This window comes from Adiantum capillus-veneris, chromosome 20, assembly GCF_014529385.1.
Source record: "Adiantum capillus-veneris isolate H3 chromosome 20, ASM1452938v2, whole genome shotgun sequence".
NCBI classification, from domain to species: domain Eukaryota; kingdom Viridiplantae; phylum Streptophyta; class Polypodiopsida; order Polypodiales; family Pteridaceae; genus Adiantum; species Adiantum capillus-veneris.
In genome coordinates this window covers 68,363,161-68,381,013 of record NC_140950.1, presented here as the reverse complement: position 1 = coordinate 68,381,013, position 17,853 = coordinate 68,363,161, and positions in this window count along the sequence as shown.

Below are 17,853 nucleotides of genomic sequence, written 5' to 3'. Positions count from 1 at the left end.
TCTCATAAAGATCACTCAGCTTTAACCATGCTTGATAAGCCGACATCTCGTCTGCTACATTGAAGTAAACGCTTTCTGCCAAAGTCAGCATAATGGTAGAAAGTGCCAATTCATCCATTTCGCTCCATTCATCTTCGTCCATATCTTATGGTTTTATCCCCTTGAGCTTTATAGGTTTTATCTGCTTCTTTTGTACCAACACGTGCCAAATCTGCTTCTTCCACAATGGGAAATTGGTTCCATCCAGCTTCTTGATATTGTAAAAAGCAGTGTCCTGTGATCCAGCCATAGCTACGCTTCACAGTGGTTTACTTTCCTGGGAAAAATTCGGCAGAGTTTCCCTTGTAAACTGACCTCTGAACCAATATCAACCTGTCAAATGAACCAAGAAAGCTTCAGATTCTGCATAAATTTTGGCAGAGTATCCTTTGTAAAATGGCTCTGGTGTACTCAAAAAACAGACCAAAAAACAGCTCAAAAAAAAAAAAAAAACAATGTCTCTCTGACACTGTAAGCTGTGGGTAAACTTGTCCTGTCTCTGACTGTCCTGTCACTGTCCTGTAAGCATAGACTGCGACAATGCCTCAACGGCAGTAAAGCAAAGATGCAATCCCAACTGTCTAACTCACAGTCAATACATCCTAGCTGCCTATCTAAGGGTGCTCGAGGGATCACTCCAAGACCTGTATCACCGAAAGGATCTCAACATTTGAGAATCCCCCAGCTCAATAAAACCTCACTCAACCCTCAACAAAGGCTGCAGTAAATGTGACAGTACATAGACTTCCCACAAAGTCATACATCCACAAATTTCCCACTGTATGTTGTAACCGCTGCGGCGGTTGTTTACTGCGTGACTCACAGCTAGCAAACCCTCAACAAACATACATCATCTCTGACAATACATCCCATGTGGAAGTACCTGCAATGTCAGGATGAAATCTGGAATATCAAGCAGCAAACACAAGCTACCTGATGAACTAGTGGATGTCGCCTACAGTCTGTGTGTAGATGCGCCCGTGTCGTATGTGACACGCCTTCAAGAACTGTGAGCCGTCCTTCGATGTGTAGACAACGACAAATCAACACTCTGCGAGTGTCGATATCCTCAGAACCTGCAGTCGCAGGCCGAAAACCCCAAATTTGCAGAGTCGGATCTGCACCCGCTGAGACCACGTAGTCGAAAATGGCCTGCGCAGAACTTTGTTGAAGCCGAACGCTAACCGAGATGACCTCAGAATGAAATTATGAGCACACTGAGCCCTTCGGGTATCTTCACAGGATTTGGGGCCGTGTCTTCGCCTGTCGAATTTCACTCCAATCTGAGCTGGTGACTCTAGCGTCCTGCAGTGCTGCCCCGAGCCTCGATCGAGCTCTGATACCAGTTGAAGGAGTACGAGCGGAAGTGCGACGCGAGAGAGAGAGAGTGCGAGAAGAAGAGCACGACGATATGGTGAACTCGCTCTACTGTAATGTGTAGATCATAGTGAGTTCTTATTAGGTTTTTACAAAAGAATATGTGTACATACCTGGCGGCCCGCCCACTTACCTAGGCGACCACATTGGGCTTTATACCCCAACACATGCATCATGGACGGCAAGATTGTAAGTGCACTCTGCGCTAAAAGCCCATTCTGCATCAACATCAGCAACACAGTCTTCTTTCACAGAAGACTCAACAATGGCTACATTTGTAGTGGAACCAGCATTTGCAGTGGAACCACCCTCTTTCTTCTTAGCCTCTTTGGCCTTCAACTTAGGACATGACTTGATCAAGTGATCATTGGCTTTACAATAATGGCAACGCATCTTCTTTTTGCCCTTATCACCAGAATTTCTAAACGAATTGCTGCCAGCAGAAGTAGTAGGAACATAATTTTTGCCACTCGCAGCAGAACCATAAGAAGTGGCTGCATTGTTGTTACCACCCTTTCTTTGAGAAGCAATAAAAGCCTGTTCAATTGCACGATGTCTAGTCCTGTTTTTTCTGGACAGTGACTCTTGCAACAACAATGTGCATAATGCATCAAAATTGACAACTTCTGGATTTCCTTGGGTCATAAGTCTCCAAGTACTAGCAAAAGTCTGGTAAGAATCTGGTAAGGCATCAAGAACAGTCTGCACAAGGGAACTGTCTGAAATAACTTCACCTGCAGAAATAAGTTGCTCATTGATATCCTTGACACTAGCAAGGAAAGTGTCCATATCATCTTCCTCATGCATAATCTTTGACTCCAGCTCTTTACGCAGCAAAGCAATTTTAGCCTCATTGCGGCTTGCATAAAGACCTGCTAGAATATCCCAAGCCTGTTTTGCAGATTTTGTTGAACGGATGTGAGGAACAATGGTGCGCTTCACAGACAACACAATCAATGAATGAGCCTGCGCATCCTTAACATCCCAACGAGCTTGTTCTGTCGTAGGCAAAACAACTCTAACAACTGCTATCCTTGCAGCAAGACCTGCAACATCGTCAACATCGCCTACATCCTCAGAACCAGGACGTACATCAATGCCCTGCGTAATGTTCCAGACACCCTTTGACACAAGAACATGTTGCATCATATAAGCCCACATAGGGTAGTTGTCCCCATCCAACCTGTCCTCAACAGTAAACATCTTGAACACATCTGTGTTGTTGTTGTCAGCCATGGTAAATGCTGCTCCTGATGTGAAAACTTCCCGAAAATAGGAGAAATGGAGCGGGAACAACCTGTGCTATATAGCACAAACCGTAGAAGACTTTAAGGCACCTGTTATGCAGAAAACGGCACTGACAGGAATTCTGCATAGAATGACGAAATAGCCTGTGCAGTACTGCGGAGGCCGAAATGAGCCCAAATCAAAATTTTGAGCAGACCAAGCTCTTCGAGCCTACCCAAAATATTTGTCAACCTGCGAACGCTTGCCAAAGCTCACTGAAATCGGAGAAAGTGAGCAGGCGTGTGCTGGAGCAGCTGGCGACTAAGCCAGGGAGGACGTGACCTGCTCTGATACCAATTGTTGGAATTAGGGTTGCAGAGAAACACACACAGCTTGGAGAAGACGAAGGAAGCTCAAGGTACACAATAGAGAGTGTGTTACTTAGTGTGCAATGGAAAGATAGATAGCCCTAGAGTGATGGGCGTATATACAATGCACGAGGGAAAAAACCTCCTAAAGAGGGAAAAAATACCCAGGCGGTCCTAGTGTGTTCACACACATCACTACCACATGTATATGGTAACATCTCTCTCTCTCTCTCTCTCTCTCTCTCTCTCTCTCTCTCTCTCTCTCTCTCTCTCTCTCTCTCTCTCTCTCTCTCTCTCTCTCTCTCTCTACTCTCGCACTTGCACTCGCACACGCTTCCCACAGCACCTTCAACTGGTATCAAAGCAAGGTTTGTGCTTGCCGTTTTTGCGTCCACACACACGCACTTTCAAAAGTGCAAACAGGCTTCCGATTTCGGCATCGATAAATTCAGCGTTTCGAGAGCGTTTCCAGCAGGCGTCCTGCTGTTTTACCCCCCTTTTGAAGTTGTTCGTGCAGTCGAAAGCTTCATTCGAGCTACGTTTCAGGAGTTGTATTTTTCAACTCCACTTTTGCTAGAGGTATAGGTACAGGACACAGGTGCAGGTTGTTCAGAGACTATTTTGGAATTGTATATAGCCGTTTTATGGCTATTGTATGCTATTGAGACGGTGCTTATGGGCTGATTAGGAGCACTTTCGGCATCGACATTGTCTCGGGTTTTTCAGGCATCCATCTCCTCACAGGTGCTTGCATACATACAAGACATCCAGGTTTCTTACAGGTTGCAGTGTTTTGCATCAACACAGATTTCAGTGGGAGTACTTGATGCGCATATGCATTGTTTTGGCACTTTTGATAGTGCTTGTGCTCTTTTGAGAGCGGTTTTACTCCCCGCAGGAATTTGTTTACTGCTTGTACATTTTGTTTGGCACTTGTTTGAACGCGTATACTGCACGTTGCAGTATTGTTGACAGTGCCTGTATGTTGAGTTGCGGAAACTACCATGTGTATCTTTTGTGGAGCCGATTTGGCTTGTTTCTGGTAGTCCCGACTGTTTTTGAGACTCGGTTCGGAGGCCCTTTCTGAGGCTGGGCTAGTTTCTTGTCTACATAACCTTTTGTGAGGGTCGATAGCATGAGGTTTTCTTAAGCTGGGGGATTCTCAAATGTTGAGATCCTTTTGATGATATAGGTTGCTGGAGTACCCCTTTTTCGTTGCCTTGCCATAGGACATGTATAGAGAGGGCTAGGTGCATTTGACGCCGTGTTGGCAGTCTTGGGTCACTTTTTTGACTTTTTATGCACAATTAGTGGTTGATCCGGTTGTCTTATGCTTTGAGAGCATTACTTTTGATGCGTTATTGATCTCTTGTGACAGCTTTGGATTGAGATTTTGTCAATTCTTTTGAGGAAACTCTGCCGAATTTTTCCCAGAATTACTAGTGTTTATCATCACCATATTATCTTTAGCTTATAGCCATGTCATCTAGTGGTGAAAAGGATATTTACAATATCGAAAAATTTGATGGGATGAATTTTGCCATCTGGAAAAAACAGATTCAAGATGTTCTTATACAAAAAGGCCAACTAGATCCTATCATGGGGCGCCCAAAGGGCGAGTATATAGATGTTGAGTGGGAGAAACTTGATGCTAAGGCCAAATCTACCCTCCATTTTTATTTGGCTGAATCTATATACTTTACTATAGTTGGAGAAAGGATTTCTAGAGATGTATGGGATAATTTGTGTTCCAATTACGAGAACACAAGTGCCACTAATAAGGTTTTCTTGATGAAGAAGTTGTTTGACCTTCGTATGAAGGAAGAGGGCACTATTTCTACTCACATTAATGAGTTCAATATCATTTTCACTCAGTTGACCACTCAGGGTTTGGTCTTTGATGAGGAAATCAAATGTATCTTCTTGCTATGCAGTTTACCCTCATCTTGGGATACGTTCTGTACTGCGATTAGAAACTCAACACCTGGTACCGGTCTAGTGTACAATGACGTCCTTCGGAGTCTGTTGACCGAGGATATTCACACGAAATCTCTCGAAGGCAAGAAGGATGGTGATGCATATGTTGCTAGTGATAGACAGAGGGGTCACACTCAAAGTCGTGCCAAAATCAAGGAACATGGGGGCTCACGCAGTAAGTCTCGGGGTTCTATACGTAATGTCGAGTGCTATCACTGCCATAAAAAAGGGCATGTGAAGAAGGATTGCAGGAAATGGCAGCAAAGCAAGAAGGATAAACAATCCGGTGAAACTTCTAAGTTTGATGATTCAAACAAGGGCAAACCAAAGTTAGAGGAGATCAATGTGATAGAGTCTTCAAATGCTCCTATTGTAGAGACTCTTCCAGCGGTTGTTATGCCACTTACCTCTGACGTATTGGTCTTCATAGCATATCTACTTGTTGAGGCTCTTGCTACAGAAGATGCGCAGTATGCACAAAATTGGACAATAGATTTTGGCGCGAGTTTCCATGTGACACCACATAGAGAGTGGTTCTCTACTTATTCTCACTCTTGTAGCAAAGTGAGACTTGGTGATGCTTATGAACTAGGGTGTCGAAAACGTCAAATTGCATCTAAGGAATGGCACGCACTTTACTTTATGTAATGTCAGACATATGCCCAAGTTGACTAAAAGCTTGATTTCTGTTGGTCAGCTTGATGATTTGGGCTACAACACCACATTTGGCAATGGTTCGTGGATAGTACACAAAGGTAATCTTGTTGTACTCAGAGGTCAGAATCATAATATCTTGTATTCCATGCATGTGTTAGATGTTGTTCATGATTATATATCTATAGACGAGCTGCCTACTGAGTTGTGGCATTGCCGACTAGGTCATATTAGCCAAAAAGGAATGAGAACTCTGACTCGTTTTGGCTACTTATCTATCTTGTCTTATGTTGACTTTCCTGTTTGTGAGCACTGTATCTATGGCAAACAGACTAGGTCCGTTCATTTACCATTGGGTCAAAAGCGAGCTGAACCTCTAGATTTAGTACAAAATGATGTTTGTGGTCCTATGTCAACCAAATCTCTAGGGGGGGCTAGCTATTTTGTGACATTCATAGATGACTCTACTCAAAAGGTGTGGGCATATCCTTTGAAACATAAGGATCAAGTTCTTCCAGTGTTCCAGAAATTCTTAGCACTCGTTGAGAATCAGTCTGGCAAGAAACTCAAGAAGTTGCGGACTGACAACGGTGGAGAGTATGTCTCCAAGGAGTTTGAAAATTTCTGTGCTAAAAGGGGGATCAAAGGTAGTTTATTGCACCATACACACCAGCTCAGAATGGAGTTTTTGAGTGCATGAATCATACGATTCAGGAAAGAGTCACAGCCATGCTTTCTAGGGCAAATCTCACACAAGGCTTTTGGGCAGAAGCCGTCTTGACTGTACTGCACATTATAAGTCTTTCGCCTGGTACGCCATTGAATTATGAGATTCCAGAAGAGTTATGGTCTAAACATAAGCCCCACTATGACCATCTACCTGTTTTTGGTTGTGAAGCTTATGCTCATGTGCGTAAACAACTTCGACAAAAGTTAGAGCCAAAGTCACACAAATGTATTTTCATTGGATATGGTGCAGATGGAGAGATGGGATATCGTCTTTGGCACCCGGAACCTCGTCGAGTCATCCATAGTCCAGATGTGATCTTCAATGAGTCGAAGATGCATAAACAACCTATCAGGGAAATAGAGGTTCGGAGAGTCACTTTTGAGGATGTTGACTCAGAGACAGTGAAATCAACTCAGCGGGCTAGTGATGTACCTTCCACTAGCAATGCTCCAGAGGGAGCGGATAGCAATGGTCAAGGAGTAAGACGGTCTACTTGAGTCTCTTGTCCACTTGCGCGTTTTGAGTCTTGATTACATCATGTTGACCAATTGTGGTGAGCCAAGCTGCTACAAGAAGCCATCATGATGAATGATGTGGTGAAGTGGGAGCAGGCGAGTATAACTCAATTCTGGCTAATGACACTTGGGACTTGGTAGAACTACCAAATGATGCAAAAGCTTTACCTTGCAAATGGGTTTACAAGAAGAAATTTACCACAGGTGATCCAAATTCAAAGTACAAGGCTAGACTTGTAGCCAAAGGGTTCAAACAACAAAAGCGAGTCGATCTTGATGAAATCTTCTCGCATGTGGTCAAGATGACAATGCTTAGAACCGTACTTGGTCTTGTAGGGATTGAGGACATGGAAATTGTCCAAATGGATGTGAAGACAACATTTCTTCACGGGGATCTCAATGAGGATGTTTACATGCAGCAGCCTGAAGGGTTTGTTCGGGAGAACGCATCTCGTGAGGAGCTAGTATGTAAGCTCAAAACGACACTTTATGGCTTAAAGCAAGGTTCAAGGCAGTGGTATCATAAATTTGATGCATGTATGAGGTCTCAAGGATATAAAAGGAGCAAAGAGGATAACTGCTTATACACAAGAAAGCTAGATGATGGCTCGATGATCATTCTAGTTTTGTATGTTGATGACATGCTTATAGCTGGGAAATCCATCACGGAGATTTCCAACTTGAAGAAAACACTTATCAAAAATTTTGCAATGAAAGATTTGGGGGATGCTATACACTTTCTTGGCATGCGAATCAAAAGAGATCACAAACGTCGTATTCTTGAGTTACCTCAGGAAACATACATTGAAAATTTTTTGCAGCGTTTCAATATACAGGGGGGGAAAGCATTGAGTACCCCAATGCAGGCATTCTTGAAACTCAGCAAGGAAGATGCACCCAAATTTGATGCTGAGCTTGATGCTGAGCAAGCTGAAATGGCTAAGGTACCATATTCTTGGGCAGTCGTCAGTCTCATGTATGCTATGGTGGCCACAAGACCAGACATTGCTTTTGCAGTGGGAGTGGTGAGCCGATATATGGCAAATCCTAGCAGTAAGCATTGGGAAGCAGTGAAGCACATTCTAGGTACCTCAAAGGTACGATCGGCAGGTGTTTATGCTTCGGGAACAATGATGCATCCATCGTGGGTTATGCGAATGCAGACTATGCAGGTTGTGTTGACAATAGGAGATCGACATCTGGCTATGTTTTCATATTTTCTGGAGCAGCAGGAGGTCATGTCTTTAAGATTATACGTCGTCTTCCAATACGGAAGCAGAGTGCATTGCATTGTCGGATGCAAGTAAAGAGGCTGTATGGTTATCTCGCTTAGTCAGAAATCTTGGCATTGATGAGACTCCAGTGATATATTGTGATAGTCAGAGTGCTCTTGCATTGGCAAGGAATCCCGTGTTTCACTCCAAATCAAAACACATTGAAGTCAGTCTCGTGAGAGATTTCTTGGCCAAAAAGCTCATTGATTTGGTCAAGGTACACATTGCCGACAACCCAGCAGATGCTTTGACGAAAGGCTTAGCTTTGGAGCGGTTTACACATTGTAGTGAGTTGATGGGTATAGGTTGAAGCCACTAGATTGCTTCACGGTTGTACATACCAGGCCACTTGGGCTGCATTGGCCTTCAAGTGGGAGTTTTTTGGGATTCAAGCCAACTGGTCGGACATCCCACTTACTACTAACCCATCTACTAACTTAACCAATATACACTTATTCTTTAATACAAAAGAATAAGGAGCTACATTAGGATAATTTTGTTGTGCGCTCCACCCAAAGCAAGTCTCTCTCTCTCTCTCTCTCTCTCTCTCTCTCTCTCTCTCTCTCTCTCTCTCTCTCTCTCTCTCTCTCTCTCTCTCTCTCTCTCTCTCTCTCTCTCTCTCTCTCTCTCTCTCTCTCTCTCTCTCTCTCTCTCTGCTGCCGCATTTGCACTCGTACATGCTTCCCGCGGCACCTTCACCCCCTACCCATGTTGCTGCTCCTTCTCCCTCAAGGGACACTGGTCTCGGGTGCCCTTTCATGTCTTTCAAATGCCTGGGCTTCATCCATGGCGTCCCATGCATCTTGAACCTGTGAAGCTTCACTCCATTCTTTCTCTTGACGTTGACGTGTACTCCAATCCACTACTTCTGTGGTGTCCGCATAATATTGATTAATTGCTTCTTTCATGTCTTGACCTCATCTTCTACTGGTACCTCTGTGAAGGAGTACAAGCGGAAGTGCGACGCGAGAGAGAGTGCGAGAAGAAGAGCACGACGATATGGCGAACTCGCTCTACTGTAATGTGTAGAGCATAGTGAGTTCTTATTAGGTTTTTACAAAAGAATATGTGTACATACCTGGCGGCCCGCCCACTTACCTGGGCGACCACATTGGGCTTTATACCCCAACAACCTCCCACTTAAAGTCCAATGTGGTACTTTAAGTGTGAGAGAAGCTACTATACAAGCTAATATACAAGAGATGTAGAGAAGTGATGTACTACCTTACACCTAACTGCTTGCAAAAATGCGCAAAGCTCTCTGAGGGAAGTCCTTTTGTAAGTAGATCAGCAGGATTTTCTATGGTGTGAACTTTGACAAGCTGAAGTTGCTTATCCTCGAGCATTTCCCTGATGAAATGATACTTTACATCCACATGCTTTGTCTTTGAGTGATAAACTGGATTGCGAGCCAATTGTATAGCACTTTGACTATCACAATATAACACAGGCATCTCTTCTTTGATTCCCAAATCTGTGACTAGTTCATTAAGCCAAATTGATTCTTTGCATGCCTCTGATGCTACAACATATTCAGCCTCTGTAGTAGACTGAGTAACACAATCTTGTAATCTAGAACGCCATGATACTGCTCCACCAGCCAATGTAAAGACATACCCTGACGTAGACCTTCGGTTTTCTAAGTCACCTGCATAATCTGAGTCTGTAAAACCCTTTACACTTAGCTCCTGACTCCCATAGCATATACGCATACTCTTTGTAGCTTTCAGGTATCTCAATATTCCTTTCACTGCCTCCCAATGTTTATTGCCTGGGTTTGACATGTATCGACTTACTACTCCCACTGCAAATGCAATGTCTGGGCGAGTAGCAATCATTGCATACATCAAACTACCCACTGCAGACGCATATGGAATCTTATCCATTTCAGCCTGTTCTTCCTCAGACACAGGACAATCTTGTTTGCTAAGTTTCACATATGGTGGCAATGGAACACTCAGTGCCTTTCCCTTCTCCATATTGAAAGGTAGCAAAACCTTGTCAATATACTCTATTTGAGATAACCAAATCAACTTCTTTGATCTGTCTGTCTCAATGCGCATACCAAGTATATAACTTGCCTCACCCATGTCTGTCATGTCAAACGATTTTGCCATCTTTGACTTCAAAGCTGAAATTTCTTCCAAGTGCTTGCCAGCAATCAACATGTCATCCACATACAAAATAAGGATCAGCCAACTGCCATCCTTAGCCTTCTTTGTATATAGACAGTGATCGAACTCACTACGTTTGTAGCCTTGAGAAAGCATAAACTTGTGGAATTTATGGTACCATGCCCTCGGTGATTGTTTTAGGCCATAAAGACTCTTTAACAATTGGCATACCCAATCTTCCTTGCCTTTCTCAACAAACCCTTCTGGTTGGTGCATGTAAATTTCCACATCTAAATCACCATGCAAGAACGCTGTCTTGACATCCATTTGGTGCAACACCAAATCTAATATGGAAACCAATGCAAGAAAGCATCTCAATGTAGTCATCTTGACCACCGAAGAGAAGACTTCATCAAAGTCAATGCCTTGTTCTTGCTTAAAGCCCTTGGCAACAAGCCTTGCTTTGTACTTTGGCTGACTATCATGAGCGGTGATCTTATACCTGTAAACCCATTTACAGGGTAGAGCCTTTTTGCCCCGCGGCGGTTGTTTACTGCGTGACTCACAGCTAGCAAACCCTCAACAAACATACATCATCTCTGACAATACATCCCATGTGGAAGTACCTGCAATGTCAGGATGAAATCTGGAATATCAAGCAGCAAACACAAGCTACCTGATGAACTAGTGGATGTCGCCTACAGTCTGTGTGTAGATGCGCCCGTGTCGTATGTGACGCGCCCGTCCTTGCCACTCTGGGAGTGTTGATATCCTCAGCACCTGCAGTCGTAGGCCGAAAACCCCAAATTTTCAGAGTCGGATCTGCACCCGTCGAGACCATGTAGTCGAAAATGGTCTGCGCAGAACTTTGTCGAAGCCGAACGATGACCGAGATGACCTCAGAATGAAATTCTGAGCACACCAAGCCCTACGAGTTCTCCCACAAGAGTTGGGGCCGTGTCTTTGCCTGTCGAATTTCACTCCAATCTGAGTTGGTGACTCTAGCCTCCTGTAGTGCTGCCCCGAGCCTCGATATGAGCTCTGATACCAATTGAAGGAGTACGAGCGGAAGTGCGATGCGAGAGAGAGTGCGAGAAGAAGAGCACGACGATATGGTGAACTCGCTCTACTGTAATGTGTAGAGCATAGTGAGTTCTTATTAGGATTTTACAAAAGAATATGTGTACATACCTGGCGGCCCGCCCACTTACCTGGGCGACCACATTGGGCTTTATACCCCAACACTCTGTGTCATTTCTTGGATTCCGTCTTGTTCAAACTCCTAAGCTCATGCAGTTTCCTCTCTTGAACGACTATGCACCAAAGTTATAATATGTTGAATGGCCATTACAGAAATTTTACGCACATCATAGGGGTTGTAGTTATGTAATTCAAGGTCCTGTAGATGTGTGATAATAAGAAAGTAAGTAAAGATTTATCTTCTTTTCATAAAGGCATTGCAGTGATACAAGCACTTCAACAATACACGTACTTACGTTTGGTACATCCAAAATTTGGCTTAGAAGGAACATAGCATTCATACACGTTCTCTAGCCACAATTGCAATCATCAATTTAAGTGGGCACGCTGACCCGACGATGCTCAGTGGTAGCACCTAGATCATGTTCTAACAAAATGTGCTCCACACAACAAATAAATTTTCTCGTGGAACTGCACACATAAGAACTTGCTTAGTAGGGCATTAGAAACAGACACTACATGGAAAAGCATAAAGATAAGCCTTACGCCTTTACACGCCTATGGAATCCCCTGCTTAACCTTGACTTTTCGTAGTAGACGACCTTAGCTTCAATGTCGAATAAAACCAGACTCCAATGTTCACTACACAAAAAGGAAACATCAAAACTATTAACGATGAGAAATAGAAAGACCCTAAATCCAACATAGCTTTGCATACCGACACAAAATGCACTTTTGATTGTAGGCAGTGACCAAAAAGTGCACTAGATCCAGTTTACTCTGTTGAGCCAGCCCAACAGTGTCAGAAATGACATTCTATTGTTCTGAAGCATAAGCGATATAAGCGGATCTATTACATAGATTTTGTCCTGCACATTTGTAGGCAGAAGCGAGATAGCGTGCCGACATGAAAAAGAACTATCCTTTAGATTAGTTACTGGATATATAGAGATAGGTCAGAACGAAGCAAATACAGATCTTGAAATGTTCATCTAAGTCCCTATTCACTTGGTTCTGACCCGGGTCAATACCAAGTAATTAGTTACCTCAAAGATATCCAAGTGTCTCTATTCGCTTGGTACTGACCTCAAACTAAGGTCAATACCGAGCAAATAGCAACCTTGTAAAATTTTTAAGGGTTCCTATTCACTTGGTACTGACCTTGACAGCGTCACATAATGAACCTTATCTTTACTACATAGCAGCGTGGGCGATTGCATCCATTGCATTGCCATTGGAGAAGTCGCGCATGTAGAGAAAATCGTGTCGATCGAGGTTGATAATGGACGCCTCCTTTGATCGTCTGGGAAGATGAATATTTGCTCAAAGAGGTGCTAAATTGACAAGAATTTGTAGTTCCTCTTCAATGTTTTGTTTGTTGATCTACTTTACAAGATGCTAGTCTTCTTGGACACGTTCTAGCCCTTGCGCAGAGGTATTTGCTTGTTGCTTCTCTTGAAAAGTCTCTGGCCTTACCTCACTGGGCTCTTCTCTTACCCGATTAGGGTCTCAATTAGCAGGCTTCTCCCTGGTGGACTCTGGTTTTACCTTTGCGGGTTCCTCTCTTGTTGGCTCAACCTCTAAACCGGGTTGCTCTTTCCTGGTGGTCTCTGTCTCTACGTGTGCAAGATCCTTTGTGACGTGCTCATACTCCTCCCTCTTGACACGTGACCTTGTGCGTCTATTGCTCTCAACCCTTGAAGGCTCTACTTGTCATGCATGAGGATGGAGATGGGGGATGTTAAGAATATCCATTGTCATGTTGTCCCAAATTGGCACTAACTGAAGCAACCCATCGTAGAGGAAATGCAACCCGTGGAGGGTGTCAAAATCCATGGGCATAATCGTGACACGATGTGCATGGGCCGCCAAGATGTAGCCATCACTAAAAAATTCAATGAGGTAATCCTTTGCAATATGCTGCAGGCAGAGAAGAGCACTGCTGGCTCATCACATGCCAACTCTCCAATTCTCGCTTATCTCTTGCACCACTTGTTAAAAGGGAAGCCTTGGAATGTTGGTTGCATGTGCCTTTTGATCCTACGCAGATCCTATAGGACGCATCTGTGCACCTCGTATTGGCGTCTTCATGCTTGAGCATGCAAGGACTCACATGTTGCCCTTCTAGGTGTGGCCTTCCCACGAGCAATCTCTACAAACAACATAATGAAGAAACAACCACATTATGTGAGCAAATGTTACTTTCACGTAAGGGGATCCACGCATCAAACATAACTAAAAATATTATGGTCAGTATCAAGTGAACCAAAGCATCAAATATAGTAATGAATCCCCTATTTGCTTGGCACTGCCCTTGCAAATTTGAACTGCAGAAGAGAATAAAAGATCTACAAACAGCACAATGAAAACACAACTACAAGGAAGATGGTCAGTACCAAGTGAATCAGAGCTCGAAACACAGTCTACTGTCCCTATTTGCTTGGTACTGACAATGCAAATTTGAACTACAGAAGAGAATGATAGGATACCTGAGCACTGTGTAGAGATAGATCTGCATCGACAAATCAAGGTAGAAGAGGACGCGGCAAGTGGGCAAGAGTACTTGTCCTTTTACTGTTTTCACTCTATGCGAAGGCTCAACTAGTACGAGGGTAGAGTTAAAATGCAAGTCGGGAGCAGGCCGACGCTCGAAGGCGGAGTTACCTACCTCTAAACTTTGGACCATGCGCCTCCATAATGAGCATCATTTCTAATTTCATGACGTTTGGTGGACCGTACTGCATGAGAATATTTTGTGTTTACACTAGTTGTCCTTGTGTGATGGCCAACCCACATGTCCTTTTGGAGTTAGGGGCATCACCATCTCCAAATGGGAGAAACAGATCGGCCTTGCATTTTTTGCGATCGTGCTCTTAGCCACCTCTCTTGATCTTGCTCTCAGCAACATCCAAACCTTTGAGTCTGTTACTTGCAGATTGCCATCACCGCTGCCTTTGCTTTTTTGCAATCTTGCTCTCAGCCACCTCCCGCGATCGTGCTCTCAACGACCTCCAAAGCTTTGCATCTACTGTTACCTGCCGCATCCCCATCCACCTTGGTGCCAATGGATATTGCAGAGACATGTTCTAAATCTCTCTCTCTCTCTCTATCTCTCTCTCTCTCTCTCTCTCTCTCTCTCTCCGATTACCTCTCCTCTACCTGTGTGTTTCACGTCTGTGCGCACCTTCGTCCGCGGTGTTAGGGCACAGGGGGAGAGTAGTTGTTAAGGTCGGAGCACGGTAACAATGGGTTGATATTCTCCATGCATAGTTGTGAGGTTCAAAGCATAGTGGAATAATGACCCCTTGTCTGAACGTGCAAGGCTATGGTTGCTCACTCAATGCTCTGTTTGGGCATCGTGAGTGAGTGGGCTATTGGCACACAAGGCTTCATTATCAATTATTGATAACTAAGCCAAGTATTCTCAGACAGAGTGTTAAATGAATAACTAAGCGAAGAGTATTAAATGAATAACTAAGGATTCTGCAAGCCCTTCTTCGCTTTGGACCCTCTGTGCTGAATAGACGCGAAGATACCATAAATTGTAATGATATATTCTCATGGGTTAGAACCAAGTGAAGAAGGGCCTGAAGAATGCTTGAAGCCCTCTCCTCGCTTGGTTTTGACCCCAAATATGCATGGATAGTACCGAGACGATCACCTTGGTCAGAACCAAGAAAATATGGGCCCTGGGGGATTCTTTACGCCCTTACTCGCTTGGTTATGACTATTGCCATGTCCTCGACTCTACCAAACAAGCGGGTCAAAACTAAAGCGAGTAAATATCCTAGAGTATTAAATGAATAACTAAGCCTCTTGCATGGTTGTACATGCCTCTCAATGCACGGGTCAGAACCCGACGAATAGGGGCCTGAATAATTTCACAAGGGACTCCTTCGCTTGGTTCTGGCCCTCTATGCCGAATGGATGCGGAGATACCGTAAATTGTACTGATATATTCTCATGGGTCAAAACCAAGCGAAGAAGGGCCTGAAGAATCCTTCAAGCCCTCTATTCGCTTGGTTCTGACCCCAAATGGGAGTGGGTACAACATGAATAGTACCGAGATGATCACGTTGGTCACGTTCATTATATAATAGTAGATTTGTCTTGCTGTTTCTTTCAGACATGCGGAACATAGTACTAGAGACGGATGATGTACGAGAGGATACATGTGAAGAAAAATTGTTCACGTTCCTATACAACACCTGTGTTCATGATCGTGCACCAGAGCTATCACTAATGCTTAATGTAGAGTTCTGTATCCAGTGGATTATTGATTGCTTAATGGAGTACCTACAAATGCATTTGCAACGATACGAAGCAGTCATTTGTGATAGCTCCCTATCAATTTATGGTAAGCGATTTGTGCATCCAACAGATCTTGATCCTGAGAAGCGTGCTACAAGAAGGTTGAATCACTGTCTGGAAAAGTGTCCCTCCAATGCACTGTTTGTCAAAGAAAGATGTCCTAATCACTCTAAAAGGTGTTGCTTAGTGGAATTCAACCATGGGTTTGTGTGCTACTTGTACCTGTTGAGTTAGGTTTTCGAGCGAGCTCAACGGAGCGAGTTTTTTTTTGTTTTTTTGGAGGGCCACCCTCCCTACCTCCTCTTCCTCCTCTCACCGCCCATGTGCTTCCTCCTCTTCCCTTGATCCTCCTTCTCAGCCTCCTTCTCCAACATCCTCCCTCTCCTCCACCTCCTCTCTCCATCTACTCCTCTAACCGCCCTACACTCTACTATCTTACAAGCCATGTTGGCAGATTATTTACCTGAACAACGCCATAAATGTTGAATGGAGCTTCATAAAGAACCATGACAGTATGGTCAACATAGTATCCATTTTGAGGTGCCAAGCTCGCTAAGCTCCATGCATGTTCTCGAAGACATAACACCACCAAATTTTCCTTATCATCAAGGTACTCCTTGGCAAGGCAAAAAATCTTCTCTATTCGATTGACTTCAATATGATTCATGCCGGGATCCTGTCTAGTGTTATTCCAATGACGCTTGTGCTGGTGGCTAGATGATAGAATATTGCATCATATCCTGCATTTGTTGTCTCACCTTGCACCCTAAATGTTCGCCTCGCTACTTTAGCAACATTCGCGAGTAAGGAACGTACATCTCTCTTATCTCTCTCGTCAGTTGCTCACATAGGATCGATAGCTAATACTGTCGGACCTGGTTTTAGAAAGGTTGATATCTAGTGAGCATAACAAAACACTATTACCTGACATACCTCTAATTCTCAGCATACTTGAAGGACATGTCATTGTATGTTGTACTTCATCATGAGGCGGTGTGTTGCATTGTACCATGACATCTACACACAAGGATCAAAATATTTCTCAAAAATGATATCACTATACACATGTACACTTTGTTGTTCATTGTTTACTCACTCCCAACTAAAAGAGCAGGCTCTCCGCTCGGACCAACCTCCACCACAGTAGATACTACCGTTGACATTTCCTTGCCTACGTTAGTCACTTTCCTTGAAACCACCCGATCCATCACAAACACTGCTTCATGAGCATCAATCATCACAATGTTTATTTTGAACTTACGAAGCATGCCAATATCTGTTGAGATTTCTTCAGAGTATTGAACATGAGATTCTTTTGGTGCTTTGCCAACCTCAGGTACTTTATTGGGAGGGGAAGATGGCAAGGGTCCATGTTGTTGTTGGGAAGGGCTTGGGAAAGATTTAGATGGCTAGGCGTCTTGGTGAGGCTCTCGATTTTTTATGAAAGCATTGGGAATTGATGCTGACAAGGACCTTTCATCCAACACGTTCTCTCTCACTGATTGTGTGTCTACCTCTCGACCAGGTAAAGAACCAGATATACTTGCCTTTATGGGAGCATTGGTATCTTTGATTGTTACTTGAGATTTGTTCTTTTTCGTGGTTCTTGCTTGTGTACAATATATAGATAACCCGATTTCTAGTAGAGATTTGGTTTTTTCACTAAGAGAACATGAATATTAGGTACATACTTACTTGGGTAGACTGCAAGGCTCTTGTAGGTTCCGGAGCTACAGATGGCGGCATATCACTTTCGTCTTCATCTTCGAGGAACTCTGATGGGCATTCACCATCGTTGCGTCTTGGGCTTCGCAGTTCAACATCCTCATCATCTTCCATATGTGTGTCCTCGTTTTCAATCTCTTTTCCTTTTGAGGAACGTAGATTCTTGCCCTATTTATGATTGCATTAAGGACTTAAACTAATATAACTTGATAATAATCTATTCAATTAAATGTCTTTACCTCTTGTTGCTGCCTCGTAACTCGTCCGGACTTCACCTCTTTGAACTGATCTCGTTCCTCCTCAGGGAGAAAGGTATCTTTTGGGAAGTCCAGGAAAAGAGGA